We start from the raw sequence: 13,281 nt of genomic DNA, 5'->3' as shown, positions 1-13,281 counted from the left end.
TTAGATTTTGGCTACTGCCTTGGGTTTCCATATATGAAGGAATAGAATGGCATGGATGTTCAATATGAATCAGGTATGGGGCAAGCATTTATTTTTTAAACACAAAATAAACTAAACATAAAACACTCATAGACATGCATTGGCAGAAAGAACAGATTTCAGTAACTTAACTCAGGGCTGTCCAAAATGCAGCCTGCTGGCTGCATGCCACCCACATTGTGACTTATGTGGCTCAGCTACAAGCATAGAAATTTACATAAATGCTTTAGTAAACAAAGCCAAGCTACTGCAGACCTCTTACTAAAATGGCAAACCAAAGTATACTGTCTATTGTTTCAATAAAAACCTAAGGTTGGACAGCCCTGACTTAACTTATAACTATAGACTTTCCTATGAGTTTGAGACTTCAACTTCATCCGAACATAAAGCAAGTTGTAGGACTATTTTGTTACGTTTCACCTCAGCTCTGCACTGTACCTTCCAAGTCCATGCAATCTGTCCATCTATTGTCTCCTCCTATTGTTTGTGGTCATATTCTCTAGTGCAGAAGCTTTCCCTGGCTCAAGTCAACTCTATCCTGCTGAACAAGAATTTCTGGACATTTTGAACTCACAAATTTGGTGTCAAGCTTGTACAAATTCTATTTCAAGATGGGATGTGTTCTCTACATGCTCAGGAAAAGAAACACAATGTGGAAAAGGCAGCCAGGGTTCACTCTTATGGATTGAGTCTGTTTGCTCTAGCTGCCATGTGGTAGAAATGGATACTCACACAGAGTCCCCAGCTCAGAGGAGAAGAGATTAGAGAGGGGAGAGACTGGAAACAAGGAAATCAGTTAAGTGGCTATTATACTATTCTAGGTGAGTGGTGTTGAGGGACTAAACTAGGTCATCACCTAATAAGCAGGGAGATGAAAGAGATGTTGTGGAGGCAGAATTGGTAGGACTTCAATTTAAGAAACAATCATTAAGCACCTACTGTATGCAAGGGATTGTGCTAGGCACTATGGATACTATAAAAATGAAAATGTCCTTGTTCATCCTCTCTAGTCTGTGATGTCTAGAAACTCCCCATTCTTTCTAGGAGGTGCAGTATCTTCCCCTTTCTCTTTCCAGGAGGCTGGGTCCTGGATCTCCAGTACCGTATCTTGCTATTGAAATTCCTCAAGCCATGTGGTTTTCTAGGAATTCTCATGAGGTACCCTCATTGCCTCTCCAAGTTTGCCATCTTGGAGGCTGAAGAGATTGCCTGGGAAGGGCTACATGGATAAGCAGACTCTCCTACCCCAGGGACCTGTATTTGTCTATTGTCAGTTCTCTCTGGATTTTGGATTTCTGGTAGAGCTGAATGTTCCCTTTTACAGAGCACCATAAGATTTGGATCTACCATAACTCTAATAAAAAAAATCACTGCAAGGTACCCTAACTCAATTCTCAGTTATGTATAAATGGATCAACCAATACCCAGGTCAGGGATATTTCCCATCTCATCAAGATTTGTGTTCAAACCAAACAAGGTATCAATGGGGATATATGTGTTTATCAAGAAGATATAATTAAACATCTAAGAAAAAAATAGCCTTACCCATTAATCTTATTAAATTGGTTAGACACACTTCTGGTCGCACTCTATGTGGACATCATTATCCTAATTTTTCAGAGCAGGAAATTAGAGAAATGAAGTGACTTGGCCAAGGCCACATAGTTAGAATTCATCAGTGGTGGGACTAGAACAACTGCTTGCGTTGGGTGGAACTTGTGCCAGGATGTGACCCTTGCAATTTTTATGCCGTTCAATGTTCTAATGATAGGACCCCAAATGGAGAGCCACTTGGGCCAAGTGGTCCTACTGCACACAAAGCATATGGACAATGACAGACCCTGTGGTTCTTTCCCACCCATATATTTTTAACCCTCTGTCAGGCAGTTAATGCTAGCAGCTCCTGTATAGTTAAAACTCTAACCCAACTGTAGCAGCCTATGAGCCACTCCTTTTCTGTTGCTTCAGATAGCCAACTCAAACCCTCTCCCAATTTCTGGTCCTGATAAAGAAATTCCCCCCACCCAAGCCTGCTATTGATAGGTGACCACTAGATTGATAACTTCTCTGTGACCACATCTGGCTCTGATTAGGAATACCCCTTCCCACATTTGGCATCAATCTGCATTGAATGGGTCACACTTTTTTTTTTTGAAAGAAGTTTGGCAGTTAAGGGGAGAAGAGAGAATGATAGCTTAAGGAAGCATCAGGAACAAAGGTAGGTTTTTATTAGGATAGGGCAGATCCCTTCAGAAAGTTGAAGGGAAGTAACAAGCAGAAAGGGCAGAAGAGAGGGAGGAAGAGAAGGAGAGAGAGTGACAGAGAGAAAGAGACAGACAGAGAGAGATTAATTGTACAAATGAAGGAGAGCATCAGCAAGGAGGGGGGCTTTTTATTTTCTGAGACTAGAGAAAAGAAACTGAAAAGATACAGAATGGTTTTGAGGTGATGGAGAACCTCAGGTGGTAGTACAGCAGGAAGCTAACAGCCTTGTAAATTCAGGGGGAAGGCATAGGGAGACAAGGAGATCAAGAGTGCACCTCAGTTCAGCTGAGGTCAGTCAGTCAGGTTACCATGGTAACAGGGACAGGAAACCCTAAATAGGAGGATACAATGTCAGAATCTCAGGCATGCAGTGATACTTTGTCACATGGTGACACATTGTTATGCTCTCAAATAGAAATGCGCCCCCTAGAGTGAAGGAGACAGGAAACACAAAATCATAATATTCAGGTTAGGGAGATTTTGGAAGATTTTAAACAGCAGCAAATCATAGATAACCTGAGTAGGTTCACCCAGTGAATAGGAGAATCATTAATATTTTGGATGGTGAGAATCAGTGATGAAGGGGCCACAGGAGTGTCTGTAGATTCTGTGGATTGTATGAGATTCACAAGTATTAGTCAGAATTCTTTTGTAGAGCAAGATTTTAGGGATTATAATTCTCAAAGAAGTAACCAAACAACCAATTTGTTGGCTTTGGCTGCAATGGGCTGTAAAGAGGAATATCCAGCTGATATACTATGTGGCCTACTGCAGATAGACCTTGGTATTCAATTAGGGACTGTACGAGAAAGTTAAGGGAGGAGGTAATGAAGACTGCTATTATGCTGGGGAACGCCGAAGTTTATCATGAAACTCCCTTGGGAGTCCCTCATAGGAATTTGATCATTAAGATGGCACCCTCCCACTTATAACCATGTGATTCTGACTCTGCTGATTACAGAAATAGGGAACCCTCTTTCAGAGGTGCTGGATAAGATTTCACAGGGAATTAATAAATTTCCTTGGGAAAAAAGGGTACAAAACCAGCAAATTCAACGTTGGAATAGAATGACAAGGAGAGAGATGTTTATGGCTCTGTTGAAAGCATGGGTAGATTTTAGAAGAATAGATGGTGTTCCAACTGATGAGCTATATAGAATGTACTGAGATAAGGGGCTTAATAGCAAATGGAGTAGAGAAGTAAGAACTGCCCTTACAAATCCTACAGATCTTGAACCCTTGTATCCAAGTGAGTCACACCTTCAAGGAGACTAGGGAACAGGCGAGCCCTAGCTGAGATTAAAGAAACACACAGACGGGATTACAGACCCCATATTAATCTGACTATATATTGGTAGAATGGATCAAATACTATAACTAGAGCATTGATTGACACTGGGGCAAAGGACAGCTTGATTTATGGAAACCCTGACAAATTTAAGCAAGGAACTCCTATTACCATCACAGGACTAGGAGGGGCTGAAATATCAGCCAAACAAGTCAAACTGATGATGAAAATTGGACAATTACCTAATAAAGAATATACTGTGGTCATTGTACCCATTCCTGAATACATCATTGGAATAGATATATTGAAAGGCATGACTCTGCATTTGCCTGAGGGGAGATATCAATTTGCAGCAAGGAAGATAGGAATTAATACAGTTTTGGTGGGAAAAGTAAAGATGGACCCAATCGCTTTACCTGAACCTTTTAAAGTAATTACTTTGAACAGTATCATGTGCCAGGTAGGCAAGATGAAATTGGCAATACTATAAAGGAATATGTTGAAACAGGAGTGTTAGTCCCTACAACCACTCAATGGAATAATCCTGTATGGCCAGTACAAAAGTCAGACAGAATGTGGAGAATGACAATGGCTTATAGAAAATTGAATAAAGTGACTCTACTCTTTACTGTTACCTTAATAAAAAGGATCCAGAAATATGATGGGACTTGGTATGCAGTTATTGATTTGGCCAATGCTTTCTTTACTATCCCAATAGACTCTAAACAATGGGACCAGTTTGCTTTCATGTGGCAGGGCTGACAATATACTTTTACATGTTTGCCACAAGGATATCTGCACAGCCCAACTATTTGTCATAGGTTTGTGGCTGAACATTTGGATGAATTGAAGTTACCTGGTGTATAGCTTACCCACTACATAGATGATATTCTGATACAGGGAGAAAATGTAAAAGAAGTGAAGAAGAGTTTGATACTTTTAATTGAGCATATGAAAAGCAAAGGATGTGAAATTAACCCTGCAAAGATTCAAGGACCAGCTTAAACCATAAAGTTTTTGGGTATATGATGGAATAAAGGACTGTGAGAAATTCTCCCACAAGCTCAACAAAAGATCCAAGATTTTCCTATCCCTCACCAATAAGAAGGAGGCACAAAAGTTCATAGGACTGTTTGGATATTGGAGACACCACATTCCACATCTTGGGCAAATTTTGAAACCCTTATATAAAGTTACCAGGAAAAAATATGAATTTGATTGGGGACTTGAATAGAATATAGCTTTTGAAGAAGATAAAGCTGCTATACAATTGGCTCTGGATTTATGGCCTATGCAAAGTGGACCGGTGGAATTACAAATGACTGTACAAGATGACTATGAGAATTGGAGTTTATGGCAGAAACAACAAAGCTGAAATGTACCCTTAGGATTTTGGTCAAGAAAACTACCCTCATCTGGATTACAACATACACCTTTCGAAAAGCAGTTCTTAGCTGCGTATTGGGCTTTGGTAGAGATTGAACAACTGACTCTGGGCCATTGTTTCAACAATTCGGCTAGCGCTACTTGTATTAACAATCCAGCTAGCAGCTTCTGTGGGGGCGTAAGATCCTCCACCAGCCGGCACCCAGGAGGCTGCCAGGCACGCCGGAAAAGCACAGGTTCTTTTTATCTGCTTAAACAAGGAAAGCACAGTGAAGGGGTTGACCAGCTTTCTTTCATCTACCATTCAGTTAGCATACAGACAACATTCATCTAGTTCAGGGGAAAATGCCAGCATTCAGTTAGCATTCAATTAGTTCAGGGGAGCAAAGAGACAAGCATCAACAGACAGGCCAAATACAGCTTACAGGTACCTAGTTCAGGGGAACAAACAACTACCACCCCGAACTTCAGAACTAAATACAAACAAATTACAAACAGCAACAGACAGACCCAATACAATTCATAGTTACCAACATCTGGGCTTGGCCCGAGAGCAAGGGCTGGCCCAGAGTCACGCTCCCCAGGAAAGAGATCTTCAAGCTGTCCTCTCCCCTCTTATAGAGTTTTTGACATCATCAAGCGCCGCCTGAATGACCAGAGCCAATTGGTTCTTGAGTTGGCCCCTCCCCCCACTGTAGACTAGGTTAACACCCAACAGGGCGTGGCTCTGGAGTTAACACCTCCCCTCAGCCAGCCCCATGACTCATCACACAGGAAGTTCTCTGTTCGCAGGCCATGAGTCTCTGGACTTCCTGCCCTGGAAGAGGTCACACAGGAAGTTCTCTGCTCCCAGGTATGGCCCAGTGAGGCTCAATGAGGTAAGCTGAGTCACTCAAAGAAAACAAAGGCCACTCTGGCTACACTACTGTAGCTGTGTACCACCAACAACAACCAGCACACAGAATACTGCAAGCCCAGATTCTTTTGATCTGCTTTACTAAGGAAAGCAATGTTAAGGGGTTAACAATCTTACTTTAATCCAGCATACAAATATCATTCACTTAGTTCAGGGGAAAAAGCCAGTACCCTGAACTTCAGAGCAAATACAAACAAATTACAAACACACCTTTATGAACAGATCAATTACAATTCATAGTTACCAAGGGACCATCAACATCTGAGTTCAGCTGGGAGTTCGACAAGGCTGTCTCAGAGTCACGCGCCACTCCTGCTGTGGCTCAGAACTCTGAAAAGAGAAAGCCAACCTCTGCATTTATATATCTTATTCAGTGTCAAAGGTGAGTCACACATGAGAGTCACCCACATGACCTAAAATCGGCACAAAAATGCGACTTAAACCTATGTGATCTAAAAGCCTCTGATGTCACAAACATGTCACTCAAACCCATGTAAACTAGGCTTTCCCTTGAGGCAAGGAGGTCATCAAGGACTCCTAATTTAATCAAGGAAACAAAGGCCAAACTCTTCAAGGGCACTTGGTTGAATAAGTGCTAAGAGCCCATCTCGATTTCCAATACAGCCATGAAGTGATATTAAGGCCTGGAATCCTGATTATGACTTGGGTAATGAGTACCCCAGCATCTCACAGAATTGGACATGCGCAAGAGGCTAGCATAATTAAATGGAAATGGTATATTCAGAATAGATCGAAAACAGGTAAAAGTGGAGTTTCTGCTCTACATGAATCAATAGCAAGCATCGACATTGATGGAAATGACAAACACTCTGAACCAAGGCAACAGTTGGTACAATCCTTGGTAAAGTGGAATGATGGATATGATGGACTGACTAAAGAGCAGAAGAAACATGCATGGTTTAATGATGGGACAACAACATATTTGGGCCATAAAAGACATTGGAAAGTAGTAGCCTATAACCCATGTACTAAGAGAACTTTGGAAAGTACTGGGATAGGTGGAAGTAGTCAATATGCTGAACTTATGGCAGTACATCAAGCCATTAAAACAGAGAAAGGAAGACAGTGTCATATATTCACTGATGAGTGGGCAGTAGCTAATGGGTTGGCTACATGGATGCCAATGTGGAAAAATAAAAATTGGGAAATTCATGGTAAACGAGTTTGAGGCAAAGAACTATGGGAAGATATATGGGACGTGTCTTTGGTTATTAATTTGTCAGTGTTTCATGTAGAATCTCACGTGCCCCTATGCCAGAATGTGAGTACGATGCACATGCTGATCAACTAGCAAAGATTGCTGCTGAACGTATTGTCCCTACTTCAACACCAACTGATGATCCAGTGCTAGCAAAATGGGTCCACCAAACGGCCAGCCATTTAGGGGTCCAGGCCACACACCAGTGGGCACAAGATTGAGGTATTAGTAGTTCATTCATTGTTAAAGCAAGTAACAGAGGAACGTCATACGTATCAATTGGAAAAGGAATGAACTGTTCCTCGGATAGTAACTGGAGAAATAGCAAGGGGAAAAGTTCCAGCCCAGATTTGGCAGCTAGATTATATTGGACCACTACCTCAAGATAAAGGATACAAATTTATATGTACTTGTGTTGACACCTATTCAGGTGTACTAGTGGCTTGTCCTTATAAGAATGCAACCCAGAAAAACACCTATAAAACTCTAGATATTATAAGTCTACATTATGGAACCCTGATGCAGATTCAAAGTGACAATGGGTCACATTTCAAAGGTAATTTAATAAAGAAATATTGTGTATTGAACAATATAGAGTGGATATATCATATTCCCTATTATCCAAAAGCATCTGGGTTGATAGAAAGAAAGAATGGATTGTTGAAACAACAGTTAAGAAAGTTAAGTTCTAATAATTTGTATCAACATTGGAAGGATAATTTGTTCACTGCTTTACGTAATTTGAATAATAGATCATTAGGAGTAAGTATACCTCTAGCTGAAGTGATGACCCCAAATCTGCAAATTAGAAAACAGTGAACACATAAGATCCAAAATATTGAGTATTGGACTGTCAGGGAAGATGTCTCACCACTGTATCCAGGAATACCTGGTTCGGCAGGATATGATTTACATTGTTTAGAGGACTTTTGGTTGGATAGAAAAGAGATAAGAAAAATCTCTATTGGGATATGTATGAGAATCCCTAAGAATCATTTTGGACAGACATTACCTAAACCAGGATTAGCAGCTCAAGGAATACATGTATTGGCTGGAGTGATAGATTCTAGTTATCAAGGAGAAATTATTATGACACTCCAGAATTTAGGTGAAGAACCTATACAATTGTGTAAAAATGATCAAATAGTTCAAGTGAATATTACTCCTTGCAAAACAATACCCCTTGTGAAAACTGACCCACCTTCCGAAATAACTATCAGAGGAAAGGAAGGATTTGATTCTACTGATAGAATAAAATTGGGAGCTAAAGTATGGGTTAAATGGAAGCCGGAGGATGTTCCAAAAACTGCCGAAATTATAGTACATGGGAAAGACAACATTGTAACAATAGTTTGCCAAGGAGAAAATAATTATGAAGTTGTATTCTATCGTGAATGAGGCTATGATAGTCTCTTTGTTTCTTTTTGGCTTTGTGTTTATTAAATTTGTTTGTGAGATTTGTTTCCTGCAGGCTTAATACCATCCACCTGCAGATGCCTGATCGCTTAAGCCAGATGTTACCCTCCGATGTGTTCAGATGTGGCTTCTGGACCTGTCCACGACTGTGATGTGTCATCCCTGGACCTGGCATCAACTGAGTTCTAGATGCCAGCTTGCTAAAGAACCGACCTCTCAAATAGGAGTCTTTATCTTTTGGGGGCAGGAAATTTCCAATTTCAGCAGGAAGAAGCTTTGGAGGAAGAGACCTTCGCCCCCACCCCAAGATTCTGAGCCCCATTTATTCGAGGGGGGAATGATGACATTGTTTTATATACTTATTTTGTGTTATTCCTGTTATATTGTTGTGTAAAGTTCTATTGACACCAGTTATCCCAGAATTCCCACTGCCCTATGTAACGGATAAGAAAGATCTTGAGGCTTAACGTTGTAGCAATTTAGATTTGAAGATCTTTCCCACCCATCGATGGGCCATGTGACCTGCTTACATCACAGGAAGCCTAAGGCACATGTGGTGGGAGGAGCTTCCTGACAGGAAAAGGAAGTTATGTCACAGGAAATGCTGAAAGGGAGAAAGAGAGCAGGTATGGCTGCTAATGGCTGCCCTGGTGACTGTTAGGGCTGAACAGGCTGACTTAGCTGTACTGTGAGTTTGTTTTGGAGAAGACCCCAGTGGGGGGGGGGGGGCGGTCGGAGAGGTTTTGGGGTGGTGGGGCTCCATGTTGTGATACTGTGTATTGAATGTTTTACTGCTCTGATAGACTGGGTAAATGGCTTGTGGGATCTGGTTCCCTGGTGTCTGAATAAATGGTTTACCTCTTCTACCTTCCGTGTGGAGAGTCTCATATACTTTGTGATACAGAACCACATGGGCATTTGACAGTTATCGTATACATTGTTATCATTGGCTTACTGTTACACCAGGCTACCCCAAAGCCAAAGAAGGGGGTGGGGACGCTGGAGAACATCACAGATTCCCCTTTTGTTTACATCGCAGTTGACCTTTGGTAACTCCACTCAGTCATCGGGGAACTTAGGGTTTGGCAGGGGGCAGGGCTCCCTTCTGGTATTCTCTGGGGCAAAATGGTTTAGAGGGAGGAGTGATTCTTTCGGTTCCCCTAGTTCAACTCAGATTCATTTATTCAGCCATCGCACACATACTGAATATCTATTATGTTCAAGACAGTAGTACTAGGTGTTGTAGAGAGAACAGAGAGCATGGTCCCTGCTCTCAAGGAGTTTACAGGTTAAAGAGACAATATGCGCATGTGTACATGCGCGTGCATACACACACACACACACACACACACGAAATATGTATAACCTGGAAACCTGGGAAAATCCTGAGGTTAGCATCACCTCCGCATTTGTAAGCACTCTGATTGGTTTCTAGAAGATTTCACTAGGTACCATTATGGAGGGTGAGGAACTCCACCTGAGTCTTAACATAATGCTGCCACATAGTACATGCTGAATAAATGTTTGTAGAGTCACAGAATCACAGGATCTAAGGGTTGGAAGGGACCTGATCCCAATCCTACCTGAAGAGGAATCCTCTTTACAACGTACCAACTTGTGGTCATCTAGTTTTTGTCTGAATAATTTTGGTGAAGGTGAACCTAATCCTTCCTGAGGCATTAGATTCCACATTAGAACTTGTTAGAAAGTTTTTCCTATATCAAGCCCAAATTTACCTCTGTACCTTTTAGCTGTAGCTCTCAGTTCTGCCTTTTTTTGGGGTCAAATACAACAATCTATCCATCAATCATTAAGTGTCTATTAAACCTGCTATGAGTCAGGCAGTGTCATAAATGCTGGGGGTACAAACATAGTCCTTTGTATACTCAGGGGTCCCTATGCTTATTGCCTTTCTCATTTGTAAGTTGGGTTGCAAGGAAAAGGCTACAACTTCCCCACAGGAGTTTAGGGGTATGACTGAAGGCTTCGAGTTCTGTTCTTTTCTTTTTATAAAATAAGATTTTATTGATATTTTCTGTTTCTTACATCATCACAGTTATCTCAAGTCGCCTTTTTCTTCCTCCTCCCAGAGACCAGTGAGGGACTGTGGAATGACAGGAAGGAAGTAAGAACACTAGTACACTAGTGGTTTGACTGTGTCTGATTGATAAACATATTGCCTTCTAAGGAAGCATTATTGGGTTGCTGGCGATTTCTAGGAAGGTGAACTCAACTAAAATATCTTTTTTAAAAAAAATTATTTTAGACTCAAACACCAGAACACAAATACAGAATACAGAAACGAAAATCAATTAAAATATCTTAAAAGAGCCCAAGGAAGTAGCATTGGCTGACCCACTACACAGATAAGTCCTGCATGTCTGAATTTATGTGTTTGTTGCTGATGGAGCAAATGTCAACAAATACTAGAGTCCCTCAGCATTCACTGGGTAAAGTTCCCTTTTTTGATAAGAAAATCTGAATACTGAATACCTCTTGGAGTGATTGCCAAGGCATAGACTGTATGTAAAACCAGGAAGATAATTACATAAGTGAGAGTTTTGCCTTTCTGAAGCCTGGGAGGGAATGACTTGATGGTGCTACAATTAATAAAAATAGAGAAATCCAGAGAGGGGAAGGGAAGGAATGGGGTTAACACACAACATACAAGCAGTTGCATTGAGGGCTTCATGAATACTACTTCTTACAAATGCAAGAGAACAACCAGGTTTTTCACCAAAACGCATCATCACACCTAGGGGATCCCAAAGTTTACTGGAAGTGTTCCCTAAGCCCTCTTAATTCTAGTGCTTTCACTCTGTTAAGTATTTCCTATTTATCCTGTATATAGCTTGCTTTGTATATATTTTTCTGTATGTTGTGTCCCACGTTAGGCATGCTCTTCGAGAGTAGGCACTGTCTTTTGCCTTTTTTTGTATCTCCAGGGCTTACTGAAGTGCCTGGCACTTAGTAGGTGCATAATAAATCTTGATGACTGATTGATGTTGTTTCCTTGCACCAGCAGCAGACACATAAATTCAGACAAAAAATTAGTCTATTTGCTCAACCTAAAACAGTGGAAAGAGCCTTGGCTTTGGGGTTGGAATATCTGAGTTCAAATCTCACCTCTGATGGATACTACCTTTAGGCAAGTCACTGAACCTCAGTTTCCTCATCTGTAAAATGAAAGAGATTGAGATAAATGGCCTCTGAGGTTCCTTCCATCATTCAATTGAAACTGCTCTCCAAAGTTACCAATGATTTTTTAATTGTTAATTCTATTGATCTTTTCTCAGTCCTTCTTGACCCCTCTGCAGCATCTGACCCTACTGACCACCCTTTTCTACTGGGTACACTTTCCAGCACAGGTTTTCATGGCACTAGTTTCTGTTGTGATTTCTCCTGCCTGTCTCCTTTGTTGGTGTTTCATCTAAGTCATGGCTACTAATTGTAGGTGTACCCCAAGGCCCTATCCTGGGCCTTCTCCTTTTTCTCTGTATTATTACATTTGGTGATCTAATCAGCTCCCATGGGTTCAATGATCATTTCTTTGCAGCTGATACATATACAGCTCCAGTAATGGAATATAATTATATTACATTTATATTTCACAATTTGTTAGCCACTCTTCCCTGAGTTTTTGGCTACCATGAAAACAGCTGCTATACTTATTTTGTATGTTTAGATCCTTTTCCTCTGTTTTTTTTTTTGCCGGTGGGGGTGGGGTGGGGTGGGGTAACAGGCCCAATTGATTTCCCCTATCTCAAGATCTTGAATTGATTGGAATCCTCCAATTCATTCCTCAGAGTTTGCAAAGTGATTTTCCTAAAGCATAGTTTTGATCATGTCATCCCCTGCTCAATGAATCCCAGGGGCTTCCTTTATCTTCTGACCAAATATAAGCTCCTCTTTTAGGCATGTAAAGTTCTTCATCATGTGGCTTCTTTCTACCTTTCCAGTATTCTTACACTGTATTCCCTTCCATGCACTGTACAGTCCAGTCTGTGACTATTTGCTATTCCTTACACACAGTGAATGCTTCATCTCTACCTCCGGGCACCTCTGTACTCATGCCTGAAATATTCTCTTTGGTCACTTTTAGCATTCCTGTTTTTCTTCAAGACTCAGCTCAAATGCCACCTTCTACAGAAGGTTTTCCCATCTCCCTCCATCCCCCCAGCCACTGGTTCATTCCCCTCTAAGGTCACCTTGTATATACTCTGTATGTATCCTGTATTGATCCTTATGTTGTCTCCCCTATTAGAATGCAAACTCCAGAGGGCCGGGACTGTTTTAGCTTTTTCTTTGTATCCCCTGCACTTTGCATAGTGCCTGACTACACAGTAAATACTAAATGTTTATTGCTATTCTATGAACTATAATTCTCACATAGAGAATCTTTTTCACCAGGTAAAACCCATCTAAACCCATTTTCACTGGTTTATGAAGCAGAGGACTAATGAGGGAAGGGGAGGGCAATAGAAGATCTTATAAAATCTGATGTAAAAGTTCTTCAACCCTGGGCTGAGGCAGTGTCTTTAGAAGGCCCCTGTCAAAAGGTACATTAAATTTAACAACCAGTGATTAAGTGCACCTTGTTAGATGCTAGGAGGTAAGATTAGTATTAGTAGTTAAGTGAAGTAGTTTAACATATACCTAGAGGAACAAGGTAAACCTTTCTCCTCCTACTGTCTCCAAGCAAGGTGTGAATCTTCCAGACAAGGTGTAAATTATCTCTGGAGTTGTCACCAT

This window comes from Trichosurus vulpecula, chromosome 9 (genome assembly GCF_011100635.1).
Source record: "Trichosurus vulpecula isolate mTriVul1 chromosome 9, mTriVul1.pri, whole genome shotgun sequence".
NCBI classification, from domain to species: domain Eukaryota; kingdom Metazoa; phylum Chordata; class Mammalia; order Diprotodontia; family Phalangeridae; genus Trichosurus; species Trichosurus vulpecula.
Note: the sequence above shows the minus strand (reverse complement) of the source record.